This window comes from Pleuronectes platessa, chromosome 16, assembly GCF_947347685.1.
Source record: "Pleuronectes platessa chromosome 16, fPlePla1.1, whole genome shotgun sequence".
Lineage (NCBI taxonomy): Eukaryota > Metazoa > Chordata > Actinopteri > Pleuronectiformes > Pleuronectidae > Pleuronectes > Pleuronectes platessa.
Genome location: NC_070641.1, coordinates 9,499,352 through 9,522,504, shown reverse-complemented (window position 1 = coordinate 9,522,504; position 23,153 = coordinate 9,499,352). Strand labels below are relative to the sequence as shown.

Here is a 23,153-nt window from a genome sequence, read left to right as displayed (position 1 = left end):
CTTATTCAACTTTAGTGTTTAGTGGTTAGAGTTTATCACATAGTGCTTCATATAGAAGTATTTGTTGACCAGCATTTATCCAAATATTCAAGTCTCTGCCCATGTGGCTTTTCTTATAATTTCTCAAACTACTAATATGAAAGTGCGTCTGTAGTCAAACTTTTTTTTCTCCAGCTCTTATTCTCTCACTGTCTGTCATCCTGCTTTTATCTGTCGACTATAATTAGAAGTCCTTCGTCTCTCGCTCTCGCCTCTTTCATCTCCGGTCCAGCACAGATCAATTCTTCATGGTGCACATCCCTGGTCCATGCCAATGCTGTCAGCCTCCCTCACAAGAACAGAGGGCCAGCGAGCCACCGCAAAGTTCACAAAACGCTACAAAAAAAGAGAGGCTCTGCTCAAAGTCACCACGTTGCCTGCGGCATGTTGTTTCACCGATGAATAATTTCTAGATCATATGGAGCTGTTCACTGCAGAGGAGGTATCATGCTCTAATCAGCAGCGGGACGTGAGGCGAGGGTGAAAGATGCATACAGTAAGTTTGTAACATGAACAGTAGAAAGAGACAGAGTATAGGAAAGAGGGAGGAAAAAAACTGAGCAAGCAGGTGATTAATGAATAGAGGGAAATTCAAATCATTAATGTACCATGTGTATAATGTGAATGTGGCTCCCATACTGCTGCTTTCCTCCAGCTAAGTGAGCTCATTTGTTGGATTTGTATCGTTAAATGTGATTGGAATCTGTGTGATTCATAGCCGGTGGAATCCCACCTGCGATTAACTAGGATGAAGTCTTGCAGGTCAGTTAGAAAGTGCCTATTTAAACCATGAGTTGGATAATTAATCAGAGCCCATTCAGCATTCTGCATCGCAACTCAAGTTCTGCTCGATCAAACTATATTTCGGGGATCAGCATGGAGATGCGGGATGTTCAGAGTAGTGGGCTCTGTTCTTGCTTGCAAACAGGCATGCAATTACACACTTCCTTAGGTGAGATCACCACAGTGAGCCGAGCAAAGTTAAATGCTGCAATCTATTCATTGATTGTCTATCTATGTAAGAGCCAGCTGCTGATCAGGGGCTCCGACTGAGAATAAGAGGGGGGGGGGGGGGGGGGGGAAGCTGTGACCAAGGGAGTAAGTGACCCACAAAGGCGTGGGTGAGAATCAGGTGTGTGATGGAGGAGATCTGGCTGCTGTCAGTAGTGTTGGATTTGCAACTGACACCCAGAACCTTCAGATGAAAGGTGAGGCCTCCAGCTGAAGCAGAAATTGTACAAGGTCCGGACGAAAACACACTCACGTATATACATAAGAGAGGAAGGACAGAGCAGCCTGACAGCACTGAAAGCAATTCGTGCCAGTGTGTGTGTGAGTGTGTAGGTAGGTACATGAGATTTTGAGAGATCCGCTGCCCAAAACAGGGGATGAAAAACGAATGATGTCTCTGTCGAACTAAGCCCTAATCCCAGATGACATTTCTAAGTGGAATTATTTTTGTAGTCCTGCTTTAATGAAAGTGAAGAATTGGGGATTTTCTTCAGGATGAGGTCAAATTAGAAGAACAAGGACACAACAAGCATGACTCCAACAGAGGTCAGATTTATCTGTAAGATTCCATGTGACTACAGTAGAAATTATTTTGGAATTTGGTCATTTTAATATCATGATATAGCGATTTTTTTTAGAAACATTGCCATTCCTATACAAGTAAGTATCTGCGCTAATCAGGATTACATTTTCTTGTTAATGTCTGTAAATGGCCTCTGCAATGCGCCATCCTGCTGCTAAATTTGATCCTGCTCTTTACTTGAATTATGAATTTTTTTTTTCTCTACTATTTTGTCCTCACAAACATATGTAAAGTGTCCTTGGGTCCCTTGAAAGGCGCTATATAGATATAAGCCATTATTATTTTATAATATGTAAATATTATTATATTGGCCTTTTGTATACTATTTATTTACAGCATTTTTTAGAACATAGTATAAGCAAATATCCCCTGTAACGGTGTCTAGTAAAAATAAAAAAAAACTGTGCTGCATTATGGCATTTGATTCTGGCAGTAAGCCCTCTGTATTCTTTATTGCGTCATACTTTCCCATTTGTACGGTATATATCTACCCCTGTACTCTGCGGTTAATAATAAAATGTGTATGCGGCAGTTTTTGCCAACACTTTTTAGGACAAAAAAATAGTCCTACACTTCTTATCCACTATGACGTCTATAAAACCTGGGATTGTTCCAGTTTACTTTCAGTCAAACTTTCCTGTTCACTCCCTGTCACACATCTCCCCTACACTCTTTCTGAAATGTCCCTCAACTCACATCTCCAGGTGAAACTATGGGAAAGGATTTAGGATTCCAGGACAGTGTGTGTAAACCAATATGACAGACAACTAAACTAAGTTGTTTGAAACTCAATGCTCATTTACCAAAAAAGTCCACCCAAACAGGTTTTTAACGATCAAGGGTTCTTTCTTTCCAAAAACGAGGTGACGCATGATGATTGCTGCTGATACTGACTCGTGATTGGTCGAGCCAGCATGTGTAATGGCCGGAATTTGAATTTGTGGCTCCACTCCACTCTCACTACTGTTCAGCCTCCAAATGACGTCACCAGTGGAAGCGCCCTTACTTTGGCTTCATTTTCTTAAACTTGCACAGAAGTAGAGATGCTTCATTCATCTTTATTCACGGCCTCTGTTAAACCACAGAGAGCAGCCTGCTGAATCAAATGACATCTCTGTGCATCACCCTGACACGTCACATACTTTAGGTATCAGTTCTTTTCGAATTAGTTCACATCAATCAGCTTTAAGAGGAAAAGTAAATTTGAGCGATTCTATATTTGAAAACACTGAGTGTGGTTCTGAATTAAGAAATCCACCACTTCAGAATAATGACATCTAGTTTGAAGTATACGCCTTCTGAACACCCTTTCACACAAAATAGCCTTATTGGGGACAGAACCATCTGTGTTTTTAAATATTGATTCATGAACTTCAAGAAGCTAGATTCATTTTCCTATGTGGTTATGAAGAAATTTGGGATTAAACTCCTCTTTTGCTCCCCACAGCTTTAAAACAACAGAACCTTCTCTAAACTTCAAGCCTTAAATCTGTGGTTTCTGGGCTATTTTTTCCATCCATTGGTATGACTGCTGGACTCACACATGTAAAGTGCCCTTGAGTCTCTTGAAAGGCGCTATTTAAATTCAAGCTATTATTATTGTTACATATTCCCAGAGCTCAGATGCAGAGCTTTGCATCACATGGTTTCAAACGTGAGCACACACACACTAATGCAAGTCTGCAAAGGTGTCCACAATTTCTAAACCTCTGTTTGACTGCAAATAAAAAACAGAAACTGGAGGTAATGTAGTCGTAAATGGAATCTACAAGCTGACATAGATTATTTATCTTTTTACTTTGAAAAAATTAAAGACCAAATTTATATGGAATTGAGGGAACACATAACTTTGAAGATCATTGAAGTGCTGTGAAAAGTGTCATAACTCGAATACTGTTAATTCCGACATAATTATGTCTCCTGCCCCTCTTGGACCGACATCATTTATTTATGCGACCCAGTGACCAGCAGTATTTCTGCCAGTGTCTTCAGTGAAAACAAACAGAGCTCATGTTTCCTCAGAAAACAAATGGGCACACAGCCTGAAACAGTAGAAAATGCTTGCAGCAACAAAAAAGAATACCAAGCTCTGCAGTGTTCTATTAACTGTTGCTCAGTTCAGACATGTTTTTTAGAATAGTTTGGTCTTTTGTGTTGCTGTTTCCACCAAAACATGTGTAAAGATACAACACTCTTATAGGCTGAGGTTTGAATGATGGCAGTCGTACAGGTACATCGGTTCATACGACAGCTTTTCACACCAAACTAACCTGGGCAGCTAGTTACACTACTAGTTAGTTAAAATACACATGTTGGGTTGTGAAGAGAGGTTTAGTATCAGATTGAGCAAGAGTTAAAAAATGCCCTTGAATGCCTCTTTATCCGAGATTTCCAAACTGTGAGGTGCTTCTCATCAGGGGGCACAGGAGAGCCGTAGGGAGGATGCAGAGAAACAGATGGGACACAAATACACTGCATGGGGTGAAGAGAGCAACAACAGGAAGCAGGTTATTGTAGTTTGGCTTGCTGATTTGGCACGTCTATGCCTACAGTGCAGCTGCAGCTGCTGCAGCAGTTGTCACACAGCTAATAGCCAATTTAAGCACTTTAAAACCTTCAGTGCTCAGATGCTGTGATGAGACACGCACTTTTGGATTTAACGTGGCTAACACTTGCTGAGAATAGGATTATCTCTAATGTCAACCACAAATAACACAACACACAAAAAATACCTCCTTTCAGTACTTTCCAGGCAGCATCATGTTTTACAAGTTTTTTCAGAATCAAAGTATCACTGATCATTGTCTCCACATCTATGAGTATGTTGCTATCAGGTACTGATAACAGCTAATGGATAAGAGGAGTTAGGAGTTGGACATCCACATACCACAAGGGCGCCTGTTAAACCTCAAATGGAGAAAAATTCCCACATGATGGAAATGTGGTGATTCTGTTTCTTTCATGTTGTAATCACTCCACACAGATCTAGTGTTTTCATCTACTGCTACTTTGGACTTTATATTTTTTATTTGATGATTTATTTGAATGTGACGATTTATTCACTTATTCTGTTTCTATCTTATATTTATTGCATTTGGCTTTCATCGAAACACCTCAACCAATCAATCCATTTATTTGAAATATTTCATGATACTTGAATTGAGCATGTTTATAAAAACGGGGGTATTTGCAGCTCCTGAACAATAAGGTGTGAAAAAGTAAGTAGACTTTACCTCATATTTCAATGTGACAGAGTGTATCTAATCAACCCGTCACATCGGCGGCTGATCTCATTTCCAGGCTGTTGGTACGGGTTGTGAAAAATGAATAAGCTGCTACTCAAAACTATTTCTAACTTCTTGGCCAACAGAAAGTTCAGGTCTCAGCTGAATTTTTCAGTCACGATTAACTTTTGTTACAGTTGCTGGAAGCCAAATCCAAAATGAGCAATAAGGGATATAAATGCAGATTCCTTTTAATGGCTTTGATCCTGATCTCATATTTACTTAAACATATTAAAAAGAATCTGCTTCTAAAAATTACATAAAATCTATTTCAACTACTTGTATTTTTGTTACTTTAGGTTTCATCATTTCATTTAGCTTGTATTATTGACCTTCTAAGAACAAGAGCAATGTTTAACCAATTTCAACCAAATTTTTAGCAGCTGTAGTTGCCCCCAGTAGACAGGTCCATAGTCAAATGTATTCCTGGGCAATGTTGAATGCTATTTAAAACTGGCTATGGACAGACGTGTTTGCCACATGTTATAATTAAACTGCTGTCTGTCAAGGTGATGTCCAGCCAACAGCATCAACTTGGGACATAACTGGCAGACTTTCTAGGAAAGACCTGGTCTGATTGGGAGAGGCAGCATGCAGTACATCCAATGTTGGATGGAGCAGCTCTCATGACAGGAATCTGTCCAACTTGGTCTGACAGCCAGAGTCATGGCGAAGCAGAGCTCAGACAGGAGGCAGAGGTTCATTTTGCACACTTCTTTACCCTTTCATTAGAGAAGTCACCCACCCCTACCACCCTAAAGACTCCACAGAGACTGTTACTGCCGCAGGCCAATGCAACCGAGTTAAGCGTATATAATTAAATATTAACTGTTAAAAGTTGTAATTAAAACCCTTTTAATGAGGCCACCTCTTGTTGCAGGTGTAGTAGCTGACCAAAGATCAAACCTTTCTTTTCTCTTTTGATCCTTAAGAAGGCAGTTGCCAATCACTTGTAGGAATTTCTACAGAACAACATTTGATTTGAGGATTTACTGTGCATCCCAAGACAGTGCTGCTCAAAGTAGAATTTGACTTCTACTTGTATTAGATAAATGATTATTCTCAGTCCTGATTTTGTTAGATCTTAGCATTGCATTTGTTTATATTGACGATCACATCCCATTACAGAGATATGTTATTGGTATTGAAGGAACCACACTAAATGGCTAAAGTTATATTTATCAGATCGATTTCAATTTGAACACGTTTGTTCAATGAATTGTCCACGTAAGCAAAGGTTAGACACAGAGTTATACATGGTTCTGTGCTTGGACAAATTCCATTCACCTTATATGTACTTCCTTTAGATTCAATCAACATAAAATGTTATGCAGATGATACCCAATTATATTTAAATGAAGATGAAACCACTTAAAGGGCTAAACCTCAAGCATGCCATGAGATGTAGGATGATCCGTTATTTGCTGCTGTTTAACAAAACTCAAAGGATTGTACTTGACTTGATAATTTATTTCCTCTAGATGCTTTGCCGTGGCTTCCAACCCCGCTGATCTGATCTGTGTCCAAGAGATGTCCGTTAACTCCCATATAAAATAGTCTTCAATGCTTTTATTTCTTTATACCTACTCCTAATTATCAAACTGCCCCAACAAGTCTCGAACAAATCTCCAGGTACTTTAAAATGCTGCTGCTGACCTGAACGAGGAAAATATATCAACTTTTTCTCATGTTAACTTCTGTGGCAATGGCTCCAATGTGAAATCCAGTATAGAATTTTAAATGACCTTCCTCACATACAAAGCCTGTAGGCGCCATCATATCTTTCGGAGCTCATAGTATCCTCTCACCACATTAGAACAATGCTCTTAAAATGCATTACTGGTGGTTCATAGAGTCTAGAATGGGAGGGAGAGCTTTCAGCTATAAAGGATCGTCCTCCCCTTTAAACTTTCCTTTTTGATAAAGTTCATAATTATGGCTGGTGCAGGTTTGCAACGAGCCATGATCTAATTTTGAAGGCAAATGCCCATTATTCTGTTTAGGATCCCATTATTATCATTATTATTATTATTATTATGAATATTATACACCTTTATGTTGAACTTGCTTTTGCTATGTCTTCTTTTCTCTTTGAGCATAAAACGTTTTAGGACAAGCCGGTAAACAAAAACAAGGGGAATATAAATGATCACTGTCTGCATTGTTGATTGCTGTTGATATAGATCAGGAGGACAAAGGGAGGTTAATTTCTCGCCTTGATTGTGGAGCACAGGGGGAGATTTGTCTACGAATTCTAATTCTTTACGAATGAATTCTTGCTGGTCAGTATTGGTTTAAGAGAAAATAGCTTTCGTCAATAATTTCTTAACTCGATATATATTCCACAAGCAGTATAAAACCATACTCATGTGTATGAATGCAACAATCCAACCTAGGATAAATGAATTGAGAAAATGCCAAGAATGAAATACTTGTCTACTTGGTAAAACGAGGTCCAAAAAGACAAAATACAGGCAAACAAAGTAGGAGGGAAAATGAAAACAATCCTCTCCGGATATGAACTGCCACATCCAGTGTATATTCAATTTTGACACAGCAGCCTGCAGCGACTCAGCACGCATTTTTTTTCTCTTCAGTGCTCCAGTTGAACCTTTTTTTTTTCTATTTCGATGCTGTCAATAGTTCAGTTCTTGTCCTAAATAATTCGTAAAATGCAGCTATTACTGACACACAGACAAAACGGATACACTCATCTCTGACAAAACTGCTTGAACGTTATATTTGGATTCATTGTGCTATCTTTTAAACTCCCTTGACCCATTTTTTATTTCTTTCTCTCCTTTTTTCCTCCACTCCTCATACATACTTTTATAACAGCTTTGCAGAATGAAGATCAGAAACCTACAATCGATATTTTCATTTGTTGGAGGCTCCATATATTTCTAGCTGATTAAAACTGCTGGTGGAAAATCAACCCACACACAAAGCAGAACTGAAAGGCATAAAATTAAAGCTGGGGAAGAGGCGGCGATGATGAACTGGTGGGTTGATCATTTTGAAACATGGGAGAATACAGGAGGACCTTACCTGACCTGACCTTTAGGCTGAAAATTATGTGGACTGGTTGAGACTGATGACACGTGTCAAGTCTTGATAAAAAGGAACTGACCCATTGAAACCACTTACATATATGGAATATAAATGCAAAAGGAGTTTTAGATACCTGAAATAATCCTCTGGGGCAAGATGTCTTTATCTTTTTTCACCTCGATAACCCTGAACTCCCCGAAACATTAGCATTTGTCTGGTGGAGCCTTTTGGGAGCTGTACTCAGCTCGACCTTAAAGTGAGAGGAAACCTGAACCAGCATCTGAAGCCTGCATCTCAGGCAGCTGTGTATATTTGGACCAATTGCCTTTGTCTTGTAAAATGTATTGTTCCAGTGGGCAGTGAGGCAATCAGGCCTTTTTTTGATCTCTTAACATTTTTATTGTTGTTGAGAGGTTTCACTGCTGCAGCTTTGAACTTGACCTTTTCATTGCGTCATGGAAACATCAATTTATAAGGCCTCGGCTGTACTGACAACAAACTAATCGTTCCTTTTTACAAAGCAACAACTTTGGCAGTCTTTTTCCTATTTAATTTAATTTGGTTGTATAAACAGTATTAGTAGCTTGCAGTATCTTAGTTCTTCCCTGGATAACATCCTTGCAGGGTGGATTTTTATCTTACCCTTTTCTCATTTTTACTGCCTGAAGTCAAGGAGGTCATTAAGAAGCTCATTTTAAAATTAGAATGGATTGGGAGAAGTCCATACATGCGGATCATTAAGCATCATAATTTCTTCGGGTTAGTGTTGGAAACTTCAGCCAGAGAGAGACCTTGATTTCCCCTAAACCCCTGGACACAAACAAAAAGGGTCACGGACATGGCGCACAGTAAATAGCCAGGAGGGTGGTATTTTTTTGGTTCTGGAGATGTGGAGGAGGAGCTGAGGAAAATATCCCGACATGGATGAGGCCGTGTGAAATTGATAAAGCTTTGATTAAGACGGATTGTCTCTTCCTCTAAGTGGAGATTAAAGTAGAACAATTTCAAAAAATGCTGCAAAAAATATATTGGATATGAGAAAGGAGGTGTTTCAGGATAACAGAAGTAAAGTTTGTTGAATCTGAGTTTTCACAGTTCAGGCAGGGATAAGAGAGAAAGTGCTGGTTGAGGAAACAAGTCCAGCAGCAGGGGATCTGGCTTGAGCTGGAACAGCGGGGGCACACAGAGTCTAATCTTTACTTTCATACAAAATTCAGCACTACTCACTTAACACCAATGTTTTCAGGTCCAGGTGAGCTGAGCAAGCTTAACTCTCCCTCCATATGTTAACAAGACTAAAGAGAAGTAAAAAGCTAATTCTACAGAGAGGCATAGTCCAAATGGAAAAACTGAAACAGACTGTTGAACTTGAGACAATTATCATGTGGATGCATCTGGAGCAAACAGTTCAATTATAAAAGAACATTAACTATAAGCAGTTCACCATTAGTTCAGTTTATCAATTAAGTGTTGACACCTGTAAATCCCAAAGTGTAAAAAAAAACAATGCAATAAGCATTGCATGGTCTGATGTATTTATAGGAAGGTGAAATAAAGTGATGCTTGGCTGCGTGAGAGCGAATAACAATATAATGAAGCCCGCAAAGACAGCGAGGTCGAGACAAGTTCATTTTTCTCGTGGATGGAGTGAGAACCGTGTCAATCTTTAATTGAGTTATCTCATGCACTTTTTAAAATGACATGGGCAGTCTTCTATTCTTGAGGCCTTCTAGGTCTATGTGAGGTTAAGTTCCAACATTGATACTGAGTGTATGAAACAACTCTGAGGTCATGTATTAAGTACACCGTAGAATACTCTCTTTCAATACAGGATGTGACCTTGGTTTTACTCATATGTGCAACACAATGAGTCTGATTTCCATGATAACTACACAGAGAGCGATTGCTTCAAGTAACCAGTTAAAGAACCAGGTGAGCAGCATAATGAAGGAATGTTAGCAGATTTTTCTGCAAACGCCTTGTTTTTTTTCTTTTTGAATACAATTCCTCAGCTGAGGAGACAATTGCATATAAAAGAATATAATCAAGATTATAAGCATATCTATTAAGGCAGTGGCCTACGATTTCAGAATCTCTGAGAATATGAATTAAACATCCTGTCGCAGAAGTGAGTAAATTATTCTTTTCATTTTATACTTGATCTTTTATTGCGTCTTTTATGGTCTACAAGCAACCAAAGATTTCTCAACACCAACAGGCAGTTAATAAATACTAAAACAATTATTTTAATAAATTGAAAAAAAAATTGGGACAATATGGCACTGACAATAAAAAATAAAAATAAAAAAAAACACCATGTTCAAATTATAAGAGATTGCTGATTGTGAAGCCCTTCACTGCTCATTAAAATCTCCAAATATCTAGAAATACAAATCCAGCACTTAACCTCTGTGGGAGTTACTCAAAAAGTAAGTCGTTATTTCCTGAACTCGGAATAGCTGAACATGTGAGAAAAAAATGATCTGTAAAAAATGGACCAGGCAGAATTTAGAAAAAAAAGGTGTGAAGCTGATGCTCAGACGCTTTAACTGTAGTACTGTGAAAATGGTGGAAATGGTTTTTAATCATCACACTGCACTAATGCTAATGTCAGATGGCCTGCGTGAACTCCGGGCCTGTTGGATGCTTTACCTGGGCCTCTGATTTGCATAATCCTGTCCTGACGAGTGAGGGCGATAAGCTTTTAGACTAAGGTTGTGAGCTTGTGGCAGTCAGCAGTTTTGTCCCAGAGGCATGGCGCTTGTGTTCTGTGAGCATACATAAAAGCCCAGACAGGACCGATAATGGCTTAACAGGGCTTCTGGGGGACAGCCTTTGCACGCACACTCATTTAAACAAGAGGGGAAGAAAAAAAGCTATGACAATCTGAGCCAAAGTGTATAAAAAGTTACGATTACTTAGTTTCAGAGCGCTGATTCGTCAGTCTGAGAGTATTCCCGCTTATCTTTCCTGCCATTCACTCAGCCACTCGGCGTTTTGAAGACACAAACAACTGCCTTCAAAAGGGAGGATGCTGCAACATTTTGAGGAGATGAGATCGTGAAGCAAATAGCCTTGAGTCTCAAGCAGAAGTCAGAAGTGGGCCAGATTCTTCAGACAATTACTCCATCATATAACTGTATGTGTCTGACTCGGTCCTGCTGTTTCTTTGTCTGATAGGTGGCGAGAGTCAGGGGATTGCGGTTTCTCTCCCTCTGGTCGCAGGATGAATTCAGACAGCTTATCCTCCTCTGGCCCGTCCAGGAGCAGCAGCCACTGACCTCTGCTGTCAGCCAAGTGCTGTGCTGCCAACTGAGGTGGTTGGTAATAAAATAAACAGAGCACAGAGACTCCCATACATAACAGGACACACCAGGGACGTCCGATGAACACCAAATGAGGCATGTGTGTTCTACTTTATGGCTTGATGCTATAAAAACGGGCCAATCATCCAATGCAACGATTGAGTCGGGGCTTATCTGCCTCAGTCCAAGCCATTACCACCATTATGACAAATCAAGAACTTTATTTAACAACAAACACACCATAACACAAATTTCAACTGAAGTTAGTCTTACTGAAGACGTCAATCCCCCCATCATAGGACGCCACGCGTCCAATAAGTGTATTCATCAAATGTCTTCCCCTGTCGCCTGTCAGGTCTGTTATTGTGATGTGGAAATGACTCGGAGTATCAACAGTTCAGCTGTTGTGCGCACAGGCTCACAGGGTGAGTCCGCGAGCATGTAAAAATAATTTGTCCAAGTTCCCAAACTGCCTCAGGAAGCAATGTAAGCATGAAAAGTGTTCATTGGGAGCCTCACGACACAGGTTGCCATGACCATGCAACGCCCGAACAAGCCCGAGGTGAGAGGCAGTGAACACATGTTTTCTGAAGTTGTGAGTCAGAGTAGTATAGGACCTCCAGATGGATAAATCTGGAGTTTAGTGGATGACAGGAGAACAGAACCTTTGGTGGAAGAATAATGGTTTTAGCCTGTTTGCCAGGATTTTAACTACACCCTTTTAGTTCAGATCGAATGAAATCATCCAACTTTGTGCCGTTGCTCTGCAGTCTGACTCGTCTTTATCTGCATGTTAATAAAATCCTTCTTGACCTGTTGATAAAGTCTGTTTGATCCCTCATATTGTCAGTAGATTTCTTCATTCTAATGTAATTACAACCCTGCAATAACCCTAAGACTTAATAAACTATTTTACAAGGTCATACCGTCATTCTATCTTATTCTGTTTTTATTTGATCATTTTGCACAGTTCTGTCCACTTTACTTGTATTTATTTTTCTGGTCTTCAAATCGGGGAAAAAACCTTCCTAGCAAAGTGCATAGGCATCCACATACTTTTGGGCACCTATAGATTTGACAGGAAGGTGTTATTTCCAACCAAACTGAATTTCTACATTTTCTTCATACTTATTTTTATTACTCATAGTACTGTAGCACAGAGAGCTTGCCATCAAACAATGCAGCGGCTCCGCAGAACAATGAGTTGCTACTGACATTGAAAGAAGGAGATAAGGAAGTCCTCGGAGAAAATGGATGATTCAAATTACACAGACAGGCAGGTCTATTAATATGGAAGGGGAGTTTTTTTCTGATGCCTTGCCCCTACTGAACATGCTTCATCTAGCTGACGCAGCGAGTCAAATCCACACATACAGATTACACACCCCTCCCTGAAGATAGTGGCTGCTGTGCTCCGATGTGGATACGTGTCGACGCTCACTGTAAACACACAGCACATCACTGAATGAAGCCAGGAAGGCGTTGGATGTGTGTGCTGCAGTGGTGCTCAATGTGACCTCAATCCACATCTTTCACTGTAACTGAGGGGGAATATTGGGGCGTATATTACCCCCCCCCCCGCCTCGCTGTCTCACACAACCCGAGTGTAAAAGTGAGAGCAGCGTGAAATGTAATGTGTCATCATCTGGCACACACGTGCGCACGGGAAAAATAACCTGCATTGCCTTCGCACACATGCACTCGCACAGGGGGGATTTCAAAAAGTTGCCATGCACCCAAGAGTCTTCAAAGTAAGCCCATGGCTCAGCGTCTAGCCAGGAGTTATTTTTCCTACCATTCTGTTTTCTTCACATCAAAAGCTTTCAATCGAATGACAAGTAGTGTCGAAGCAGTTCCAACTCGGTTGCCTCTCAACTCCTTTAGTCAAAAGATTTCTTTCTCGCTCATTCCCCCCCTTTTTTTTCTCCTGTACTTTGTAATATAGACGACAGAGAGAAAACATGACAGCCGCAAAAGAAGAAGAGAACAAAATAAATCAGCCTCTCAGAGATTTGTAGCTGCAGCGCTCATGATAAGGTGAACCGGACTATGATTTATTTCATATTTGGCTGCTGTCATCGCTGTCATTGACATGCATATCTTTCTCTTCCCCATAACTTGGTTTAATGCCAACCCAGTCTCATCAGAAAATGTTCAATGGTAACGTTGGTCCACTTGGACCGACGTTACCATCTCACAATCTGAGAGGCCAGATTGTGAGATGGTAACATTTAGTCCTCCCATTGTTTTGCATTGGCGTGTTCTCACGTCACGTGACTCTCAAGCTCCCGTCTGCGGAGAGGAAAACATGGAGGAGATTCCTTGTATTTTCAGATAAAAATATAATTTTGTAACTTAGTTTGGGCATAAAAATACATTCTGACACCATTTCTAGCGAGAAATGTGGTCTTTGCTTCCACAGTCTTCAGCCAGTTCGTGCTTATGATAAATATTTTAATAGTTATCACGCATGTTTTTATCGTTGCTATGATGGTTGCCATGGCACCACGGGCGCAGCTTGGTGTTTAAATCACAGTCCCTGCGTGGTGTCCTTCAGTGATCGTGAATGTTATTCATGTTATATAATAGTAATATTTGAGGCTAGATTACATCTCTAATGAGAAGGATCATGCGAGTCTGTTTATACCGAGGCCGGCCCGAGTGCGCGACCGGCCCGAGTCCGCGAGCCGAGCGGTCCGAGCGGCGCGAGCCGAGCGGCCCGAGCGGCGCGAGCCGAGCGGCCCGAGTGCGCGAGCGGCCCGAGTGCGCGAGCGGACATGACGTGTGGCTGTCGTAAAAACCCTATTTGTAAACAACCAGCCCTTTAACTCGGGGCTGCGTCATAAACACGGCGCGCTTGGAAGACCACGATGTCATCTTCCTTCTGTCAGGTAAGTAGTTTATTGTTTTTAAAGATCGTTACGATCTAGGTTTACAGTCCGAGTGCGGAGAGAGTCCGTCAATCCACACTATGGACGCTGTTCATCAGCTAATACGCCATTGTTAGCCACATGCTTCAGCCCACGGTAGCCTGTGCTACCTGGGAGGTGAATACATGGTTGTTGAAAGCAGTTCAAGACTCTTAGCTCATCATTGAGGGACGCTACAATATAAATATAAACATGAATTTGATTTATGAATGCTTTAGATTAATAAGGAGTGTATTTGTCTACCATTACTCCACAATATCAGGTCAATTTGGTTTAATGTATAGTATGCACTATGACAATAATGTTTCCATGTTATGGAGTTGCGATTCATTTTATAAAACAATTGCTATGTTCTGTTTTTTAATCAAGGAGGATCCAAGTGAAGCTACAGGAGTTTCATTAACGTCAACAACTTGGACCAAACAGTTTGTTTTGCTTGATGAAGAGCAGGAAGGGCAGCCTGGAGAGAAAGAGAAGCCGGGTTGAGCCCACTACCATCATCCACGTACCACGAGGAAGATGAGGGAGAGAAATGATCCTACCATTAAAGAGGTACTTTTAAGTTACATACCAGAAAAAACATTTTATATAATTTGCCAAATATACATTTTTATTAAATCCCCAAAGTACACTTGCTGAAATACAAGTTAATATCACACTGAAAGAATTTTGTTCAATCATGCTTCCCTGCTGTGATTGTTTAACTAGGAAAACAACTTTTTCCACAGGAAGGCAAGTAAATTTAAGGAATACATGTGCAAAGTTTTCCTCTGTTATGTATAATGATGACCCCCATCAAACATAATGTTAGCAATATTTACACCTTTTAATTTATACTGTTTATTTCTGTCTACATGTGTGAATTTGCCTTCATTAGTTTCAGAAAAGAGCGATGATGTATCGGTCAGTGGGCGGCAGCACGAGACTCCGCAAACTAGTCTGTAAGCAAAGCAGACGAAGGCATCGAGGTTGCGGCCTGCCATCATTGTTATTTTGCTTAAGGGACTGAATATGTTTCATGTAGAAATATTAGCATTTCCCTTATATCTACCAAAACTGCTTGTTTCACAGACTGCAGTTTTGTTTTGATCCGATGTGGTGTGCAAATACAACCGTATCTGCAATGGGTTGTGGGGCATTAACATTTGTAACTCTAATTTTGTTTTGACAGACTGTGAAAAGAACGTTGAGAACATCACCACTCTACAGGAAGACACAGTCCAGTAATGGGTGTCAGAAGTTCAGTAGTGAACGACAGGTACTGTGGAAAAATATGTGTCATTGTTGTACAATGTCCTTTGACTCTGTTTAAACAAGGTTAACACAAAAAGGTTTGATTGTAAACTGATATCGGTATGAATTCATGTTATTCTCCTCGTCAAAAGAAACAAACAATCCAAATTACCTGCAGAAAGCCCTTGATGGATGCTTCAGCTGCATCGTCAGACTGGTGAGACAGCAAGATGCCAACTTTAATGCCAATTTATTTGTGTAACATTCTGTGACCAAATGTATAGATAACTTTTTGTAGATTGTAAAAATAGATAACCCATTTATTACAAAAAAACTACACTAGAATTATCGCACTGCGTTGTATGACTCCGCTAACCAGTGCAGTGTCCGTCTACATATTTCTACATATTTTCTCTCATATAAATGACACTGTATCTCTTGACAACTGAAACCATAAGATGAGGTCAGTGTGGCCTTGACCTTTTTACTTTAAGACAAATACAAAGTTAGACAATCCGAAAACATGCAGTTATGCCTCCGGCGACTCGCTATTGCAGAGGCATTAAAACCGTAGTGTAGTAGATTGGATTTTATTGGTGTTACATTGGACATCTTGTATGGGTACACCAAAAAATATATTTGGTTTCACATTCTAGATGGCAATAAGCAGAGTCATCAACTCAGGAAAAATATTTCTGTAGAAAAGAAAGCCTTGTATGTGTGTATGTATACATACACACAAACGCACAATTGAGACGTTTTTGTCTTTTATCATATATTCTCAGGCAGTACTGATGCATTTACTGAGAGGGGACGTGAGGGCCTACTCTGCGTGCTCAGAGTTCAAGCCCAGCAGGCTGCAGCGGGCCTGACATATTCTGGAACAGCAGCACAGTCTTTGGATGACTCCTCTGAAGATGAAAACATGGCGAGGTACTTCTCCACTGATGAAGAACTGTGAGGGCTGTGATTAGCTACACTCTCTTGCTACAATGCTACTCATGCTACTCCCTGGCAGCCTTAGGAAGGCATTAGCTTGCTGTGTGGTAGCTGTTAGCTTCAGCATTTTTAGTTTTTAGTGGCCTGTCTGACGTTTATGTTAAAAAAAAATCAGAGGGAACCATCTTCATAATTTAACACTATGGTTTGTTTGTGTCCTTCAGTTCTTCTCAAGAGAAGCAGTACAGGTGTGCCTCAGCTCCACGGTCCCTCCTGCAGCCTCCGCTCCTGATGCTAACCTCATGTCTCCATCACACCAAGCAGCAGACCTGGATTGACAGACCTTTCTCCAGAGCTGCCCCCTCCCTCTGAAACCCCCCTCTCCAAAACACTATTTGTGTAGTTTTTAAAGTATTTTTTGCATGAGAATTGTTGATCATAACATTTCCAGCAGATGCCTTAATATAATGTTTGTGCACAATAAATGACATTGATCATAACATAATGGTATTTCCTTGCACTTCTACACCATGATATTGTCAGATAAGATGCTGATTACATTAAAGCAGTGAATGCTCTGCTTTAAGCAACATAAACACACAATGATTCAATGGATCTGAAGTAGAATGGGCACATTACATTCTGTAGAGAATGCCTCAGTTATGGAAGTCAGAAAATAACTTTCTTTATCTGAGGTTCCAGCCATTTATAGTCACAGCAAAGCACACAGGTCTGGTTGTCTAAGTGGCGCCCATATCATTGTTTAAGATGTGTAACATCAAGTTTGTGTTTCAGTGCAAAATTAGTCATTAGTCAAGAGTTCACCATCTTGTTTACACTAAAATTAGGAAACCCAGATGTTTCACAATGCAATCTGATAAGGTCTTATGAGAAACATTCTTAACATTAAAGAAATCAACACAGAGGATAGCAATATCTGTTTGACTTTAATCCGTAGCTGATAATCAGCGGCCTGACTTATTCAAACACATTAATACTACAATGAATAAGGCAGGGGTTTTCCATCAGAAATAATTTCTGGGACATTAATTTAAAAGATCTCCAGTATAAGCAAATGTATTCTAAAATTGGTTTATATCCAAGTGTGAGGCTGTCCTGGCACATGGAAATAAGATATATATATATTGTTTGTATTAGCTTTCCCTCAGTTTAGTACTTGCATTTCTTGAAAAGCTCTATATAAATAAGATGTATTAATGTTTATACATTGCCCTCTAGTATATGTTTTCCTAAAAGTCACTGTAGATACAGAAATAACAGTATGGTTCAGGTGACAGTAAGTGGAAGCTGAAGGTAATTTCCATGTGCTCAAGAGAAACATAACGTGACGATATAGTTGATTTCTGATAGAAGGCCCTGCCTCATTCATTGTAGTATTAATGTGTTTGAATAAGTCAGGCTGCCGATTACCAGCTACTGATTAAAGTCAAACAGATATTGCTATCCTCTGTGTTGATTTCTTTAATGTTAAGAATGTTTCTCATAAGACCTTATCAGATTGCATTGTGAAACATCTGGGTCACCTAATTTTAGTGTAAACAAGATGGTGAACTCTTGACTAATGACTAATTTTGCACTGAAACACAAACTTGATGTTACACATCTTAAACAATGATATGGGCGCCACTTAGACAACCAGACCTGTGTGCTTTGCTGTGACTATAAATGGCTGGAACCTCAGATAAAGAAAGTTATTTTCTGACTTCCATAACTGAGGCATTCTCTACAGAATGTAATGTGCCCATTCTACTTCAGATCCATTGAATCATTGTGTGTTTATGTTGCTTAAAGCAGAGCATTCACTGCTTTAATGTAATCAGCATCTTATCTGACAATATCATGGTGTAGAAGTGCAAGGAAATACCATTATGTTATGATCAATGTCATTTATTGTGCACAAACATTATATTAAGGCATCTGCTGGAAATGTTATGATCAACAATTCTCATGCAAAAAATACTTTAAAAACTACACAAATAGTGTTTTGGAGAGGGGGGTTTCAGAGGGAGGGGGCAGCTCTGGAGAAAGGTCTGTCAATCCAGGTCTGCTGCTTGGTGTGATGGAGACATGAGGTTAGCATCAGGAGCGGAGGCTGCAGGAGGGACCGTGGAGCTGAGGCACACCTGTACTGCTTCTCTTGAGAAGAACTGAAGGACACAAACAAACCATAGTGTTAAATTATGAAGATGGTTCCCTCTGATTTTTTTTTAACATAAACGTCAGACAGGCCACTAAAAACTAAAAATGCTGAAGCTAACAGCTACCACACAGCAAGCTAATGCCTTCCTAAGGCTGCCAGGGAGTAGCATGAGTAGCATTGTAGCAAGAGAGTGTAGCTAATCACAGCCCTCACAGTTCTTCATCAGTGGAGAAGTACCTCGCCATGTTTTCATCTTCAGAGGAGTCATCCAAAGACTGTGCTGCTGTTCCAGAATATGTCAGGCCCGCTGCAGCCTGCTGGGCTTGAACTCTGAGCACGCAGAGTAGGCCCTCACGTCCCCTCTCAGTAAATGCATCAGTACTGCCTGAGAATATATGATAAAAGACAAAAACGTCTCAATTGTGCGTTTGTGTGTATGTATACATACACACATACAAGGCTTTCTTTTCTACAGAAATATTTTTCCTGAGTTGATGACTCTGCTTATTGCCATCTAGAATGTGAAACCAAATATATTTTTTGGTGTACCCATACAAGATGTCCAATGTAACACCAATAAAATCCAATCTACTACACTACGGTTTTAATGCCTCTGCAATAGCGAGTCGCCGGAGGCATAACTGCATGTTTTCGGATTGTCTAACTTTGTATTTGTCTTAAAGTAAAAAGGTCAAGGCCACACTGACCTCATCTTATGGTTTCAGTTGTCAAGAGATACAGTGTCATTTATATGAGAGAAAATATGTAGAAATATGTAGACGGACACTGCTCTGGTTAGCGGAGTCATACAACGCAGTGCGATAATTCTAGTGTAGTTTTTTTGTAATAAATGGGTTATCTATTTTTACAATCTACAAAAAGTTATCTATACATTTGGTCACAGAATGTTACACAAATAAATTGGCATTAAAGTTGGCATCTTGCTGTCTCACCAGTCTGACGATGCAGCTGAAGCGTCCATCAAGGGCTTTCTGCAGGTAATTTGGATTGTTTGTTTCTTTTGACGAGGAGAATAACATGAATTCATACCGATATCAGTTTACAATCAAACCTTTTTGTGTTAACCTTGTTTAAACAGAGTCAAAGGACATTGTACAACAATGACACATATTTTTCCACAGTACCTGTCGTTCACTACTGAACTTCTGACACCCATTACTGGACTGTGTCTTCCTGTAGAGTGGTGATGTTCTCAACGTTCTTTTCACAGTCTGTCAAAACAAAATTAGAGTTACAAATGTTAATGCCCCACAACCCATTGCAGATACGGTTGTATTTGCACACCACATCGGATCAAAACAAAACTGCAGTCTGTGAAACAAGCAGTTTTGGTAGATATAAGGGAAATGCTAATATTTCTACATGAAACATATTCAGTCCCTTAAGCAAAATAACAATGATGGCAGGCCGCAACCTCGATGCCTTCGTCTGCTTTGCTTACAGACTAGTTTGCGGAGTCTCGTGCTGCCGCCCACTGACCGATACATCATCGCTCTTTTCTGAAACTAATGAAGGCAAATTCACACATGTAGACAGAAATAAACAGTATAAATTAAAAGGTGTAAATATTGCTAACATTATGTTTGATGGGGGTCATCATTATACATAACAGAGGAAAACTTTGCACATGTATTCCTTAAATTTACTTGCCTTCCTGTGGAAAAAGTTGTTTTCCTAGTTAAACAATCACAGCAGGGAAGCATGATTGATCAAAATTCTTTCAGTGTGATATTAACTTGTATTTCAGCAAGTGTACTTTGGGGATTTAATAAAAATGTATATTTGGCAAATTATATAAAATGTTTTTTCTGGTATGTAACTTAAAAGTACCTCTTTAATGGTAGGATCATTTCTCTCCCTCATCTTCCTCGTGGTACGTGGATGATGGTAGTGGGCTCAACCCGGCTTCTCTTTCTCTCCAGGCTGCCCTTCCTGCTCTTCATCAAGCAAAACAAACTGTTTGGTCCAAGTTGTTGACGTTAATGAAACTCCTGTAGCTTCACTTGGATCCTCCTTGATTAAAAAACAGAACATAGCAATTGTTTTATAAAATGAATCGCAACTCCATAACATGGAAACATTATTGTCATAGTGCATACTATACATTAAACCAAATTGACCTGATATTGTGGAGTAATGGTAGACAAATACACTCCTTATTAATCTAAAGCATTCATAAATCAAATTCATGTTTATATTTATATTGTAGCGTCCCTCAATGATGAGCTAAGAGTCTTGAACTGCTTTCAACAACCATGTAATCACCTCCCAGGTAGCACAGGCTACCGTGGGCTGAAGCATGTGGCTAACAATGGCGTATTAGCTGATGAACAGCGTCCATAGTGTGGATTGACGGACTCTCTCCGCACTCGGACTGTAAACCTAGATCGTAACGATCTTTAAAAACAATAAACTACTTACCTGACAGAAGGAAGATGACATCGTGGTCTTCCAAGCGCGCCGTGTTTATGACGCAGCCCCGAGTTAAAGGGCTGGTTGTTTACAAATAGGGTTTTTACGACAGCCACACGTCATGTCCGCTCGCGCACTCGGGCCGCTCGCGCACTCGGGCCGCTCGGCTCGCGCCGCTCGGGCCGCTCGGCTCGCGCCGCTCGGACCGCTCGGCTCGCGGACTCGGGCCGGTCGCGCACTCGGGCCGGCCTCGGTATAAACAGACTCGCATGATCCTTCTCATTAGAGATGTAATCTAGCCTCAAATATTACTATTATATAACATGAATAACATTCACGATCACTGAAGGACACCACGCAGGGACTGTGATTTAAACACCAAGCTGCGCCCGTGGTGCCATGGCAACCATCATAGCAACGATAAAAACATGCGTGATAACTATTAAAATATTTATCATAAGCACGAACTGGCTGAAGACTGTGGAAGCAAAGACCACATTTCTCGCTAGAAATGGTGTCAGAATGTATTTTTATGCCCAAACTAAGTTACAAAATTATATTTTTATCTGAAAAAACAAGGAATCTCCTCCATGTTTTCCTCTCCACAGACGGGAGCTTGAGAGTCACGTGACGTGAGAACACGCCAATGCAAAACAATGGGAGGACTAAATGTTACCATCTCACAATCTGAGAGGCCAGATTGTGAGATGGTAACGTCGGTCCAAGTGGACCAACGTTGCCATTGAACATTTTCTGATGAGACTGGGTTGTTTAATGCACAGAAGAGTCACTCTTAAACAGATGCACAGACCACTGACTCTGGGTGTGTCCTCCGCCCGCTGACGGATTGACTGATCATTTTAACAAACATCTGCTTCGATCTGCTTGACTAATAAAAGGGCTGAATGAAAATCAAAAACTGTTCTACAGGGTATAAATAAATGAAAAGCGAGGGGGGCAAAATACAGCCAGATTGAGGGAAGGGAGAGGCTGGGAGGGCGACAGCAGGCGAAGCAGCTCAGAGAGTCTGTGAGGCGAGATATGATAATGATGAGCCCTGAGACTGGTGACTATTTTAAGATATCCTAAAAGTGAAACGACAGCTCAGGCATGGGAACTCATACACAGATCTATTCACTGGACGATGCATTTAAATCCAGTGATGGTCACAGACAGAGAAGAAAGTTTTCATTCTTGAATTATCTGATTATAATTATGCACATAATTCATTGTTTAACCTATAAAATCAGATAATAGTAAACATGTCCATCACAGCTTCAATAAGCCTGAATCATAATTGGTTGCTTTTAATTTCTGGTTAAAACAGAAATCATCGCTAGTTGAGAATAGAATCGCATAGACTGTCAATAATAATAGACAGCGCATCTCCACTTCTTCCTGTTGACACGTTCTGTGCAGTCTGTGCAAGAATGATCGTAGCGGGTCTGAGGAATCTGAGTATCGACGTCCTGCCAATTCATGTGCTCAACCAATTGTGTGACAGTGTCAGCTGTCAATCACTTTGTTCTTATGGCATCAAATAACAAATTCAACGCAAACTTATAATAAATTTAAACAATTAAACTTACTTCACTGTAATAAGTTATAATAAGTAATAAGTTAAATAAAAATAAAAAAGGGGGGGGGGAAGATGATCTGACTTTTTAGTTTAATCCATGTCCAATTATTAACATGGGGGAAGAACGGATCAACACCTATTGTGCAGCCACCAGGGGGAGATTTAAATCTGTATTTATGTGTAGTCTGTGATAAATCAAATGACATTGAAGCTTTAGGTTGTATAGTAAATAATAAGTTCAATATTTCTATGGGACAAATAGTTTTTTGTACAAAAAGTATCTTATTCAACAAAATTATATCTTAAAATCAGGGAGACGTATACGCTACATGGACCTAAGGTGAAGGGATTTGATACCATTCAGCCATAAGAGCATTTGTGAGGTTGTGTGATGAAACCTGGCTTAGAGTTATAGCTTCCAGCTGATCCCAGAAGTGTTTGGTTGGGTGACATCAGGACAGTCATGTTGTTCTAAAACCAAATTAAAAAACCCATCAGGTTTTCCTTCAACTAATTAGAACTTCCATTAGTCTTTAAAACAGCATCAGAGCAAAGATAAAGAAAATACGTAGGTGCCAACATGCTTTTTTTCTTGGTCATATAGA

At 40.1% G+C, this 23,153-nt stretch overlaps 1 protein-coding gene and 1 long non-coding RNA gene across 3 annotated transcripts in view; both read right to left on the bottom strand.

Annotated features, from left to right (window-relative positions):
- asic2 (acid-sensing (proton-gated) ion channel 2) overlaps positions 1 to 23,153 on the bottom strand; it is a 409,791-nt gene that overhangs the window by 66,147 nt on the left and 320,491 nt on the right. The window lies entirely within an intron of this gene.
- LOC128458430 (uncharacterized) lies at positions 18,361 to 21,098 on the bottom strand. The gene is made up of 5 exons (XR_008342013.1): positions 20,979 to 21,098; positions 20,388 to 20,570; positions 19,490 to 19,768; positions 18,774 to 18,921; positions 18,361 to 18,543 (listed from the first exon to the last, which is right to left on the bottom strand). It is a non-coding gene; the product is annotated as an uncharacterized LOC128458430 (long non-coding RNA).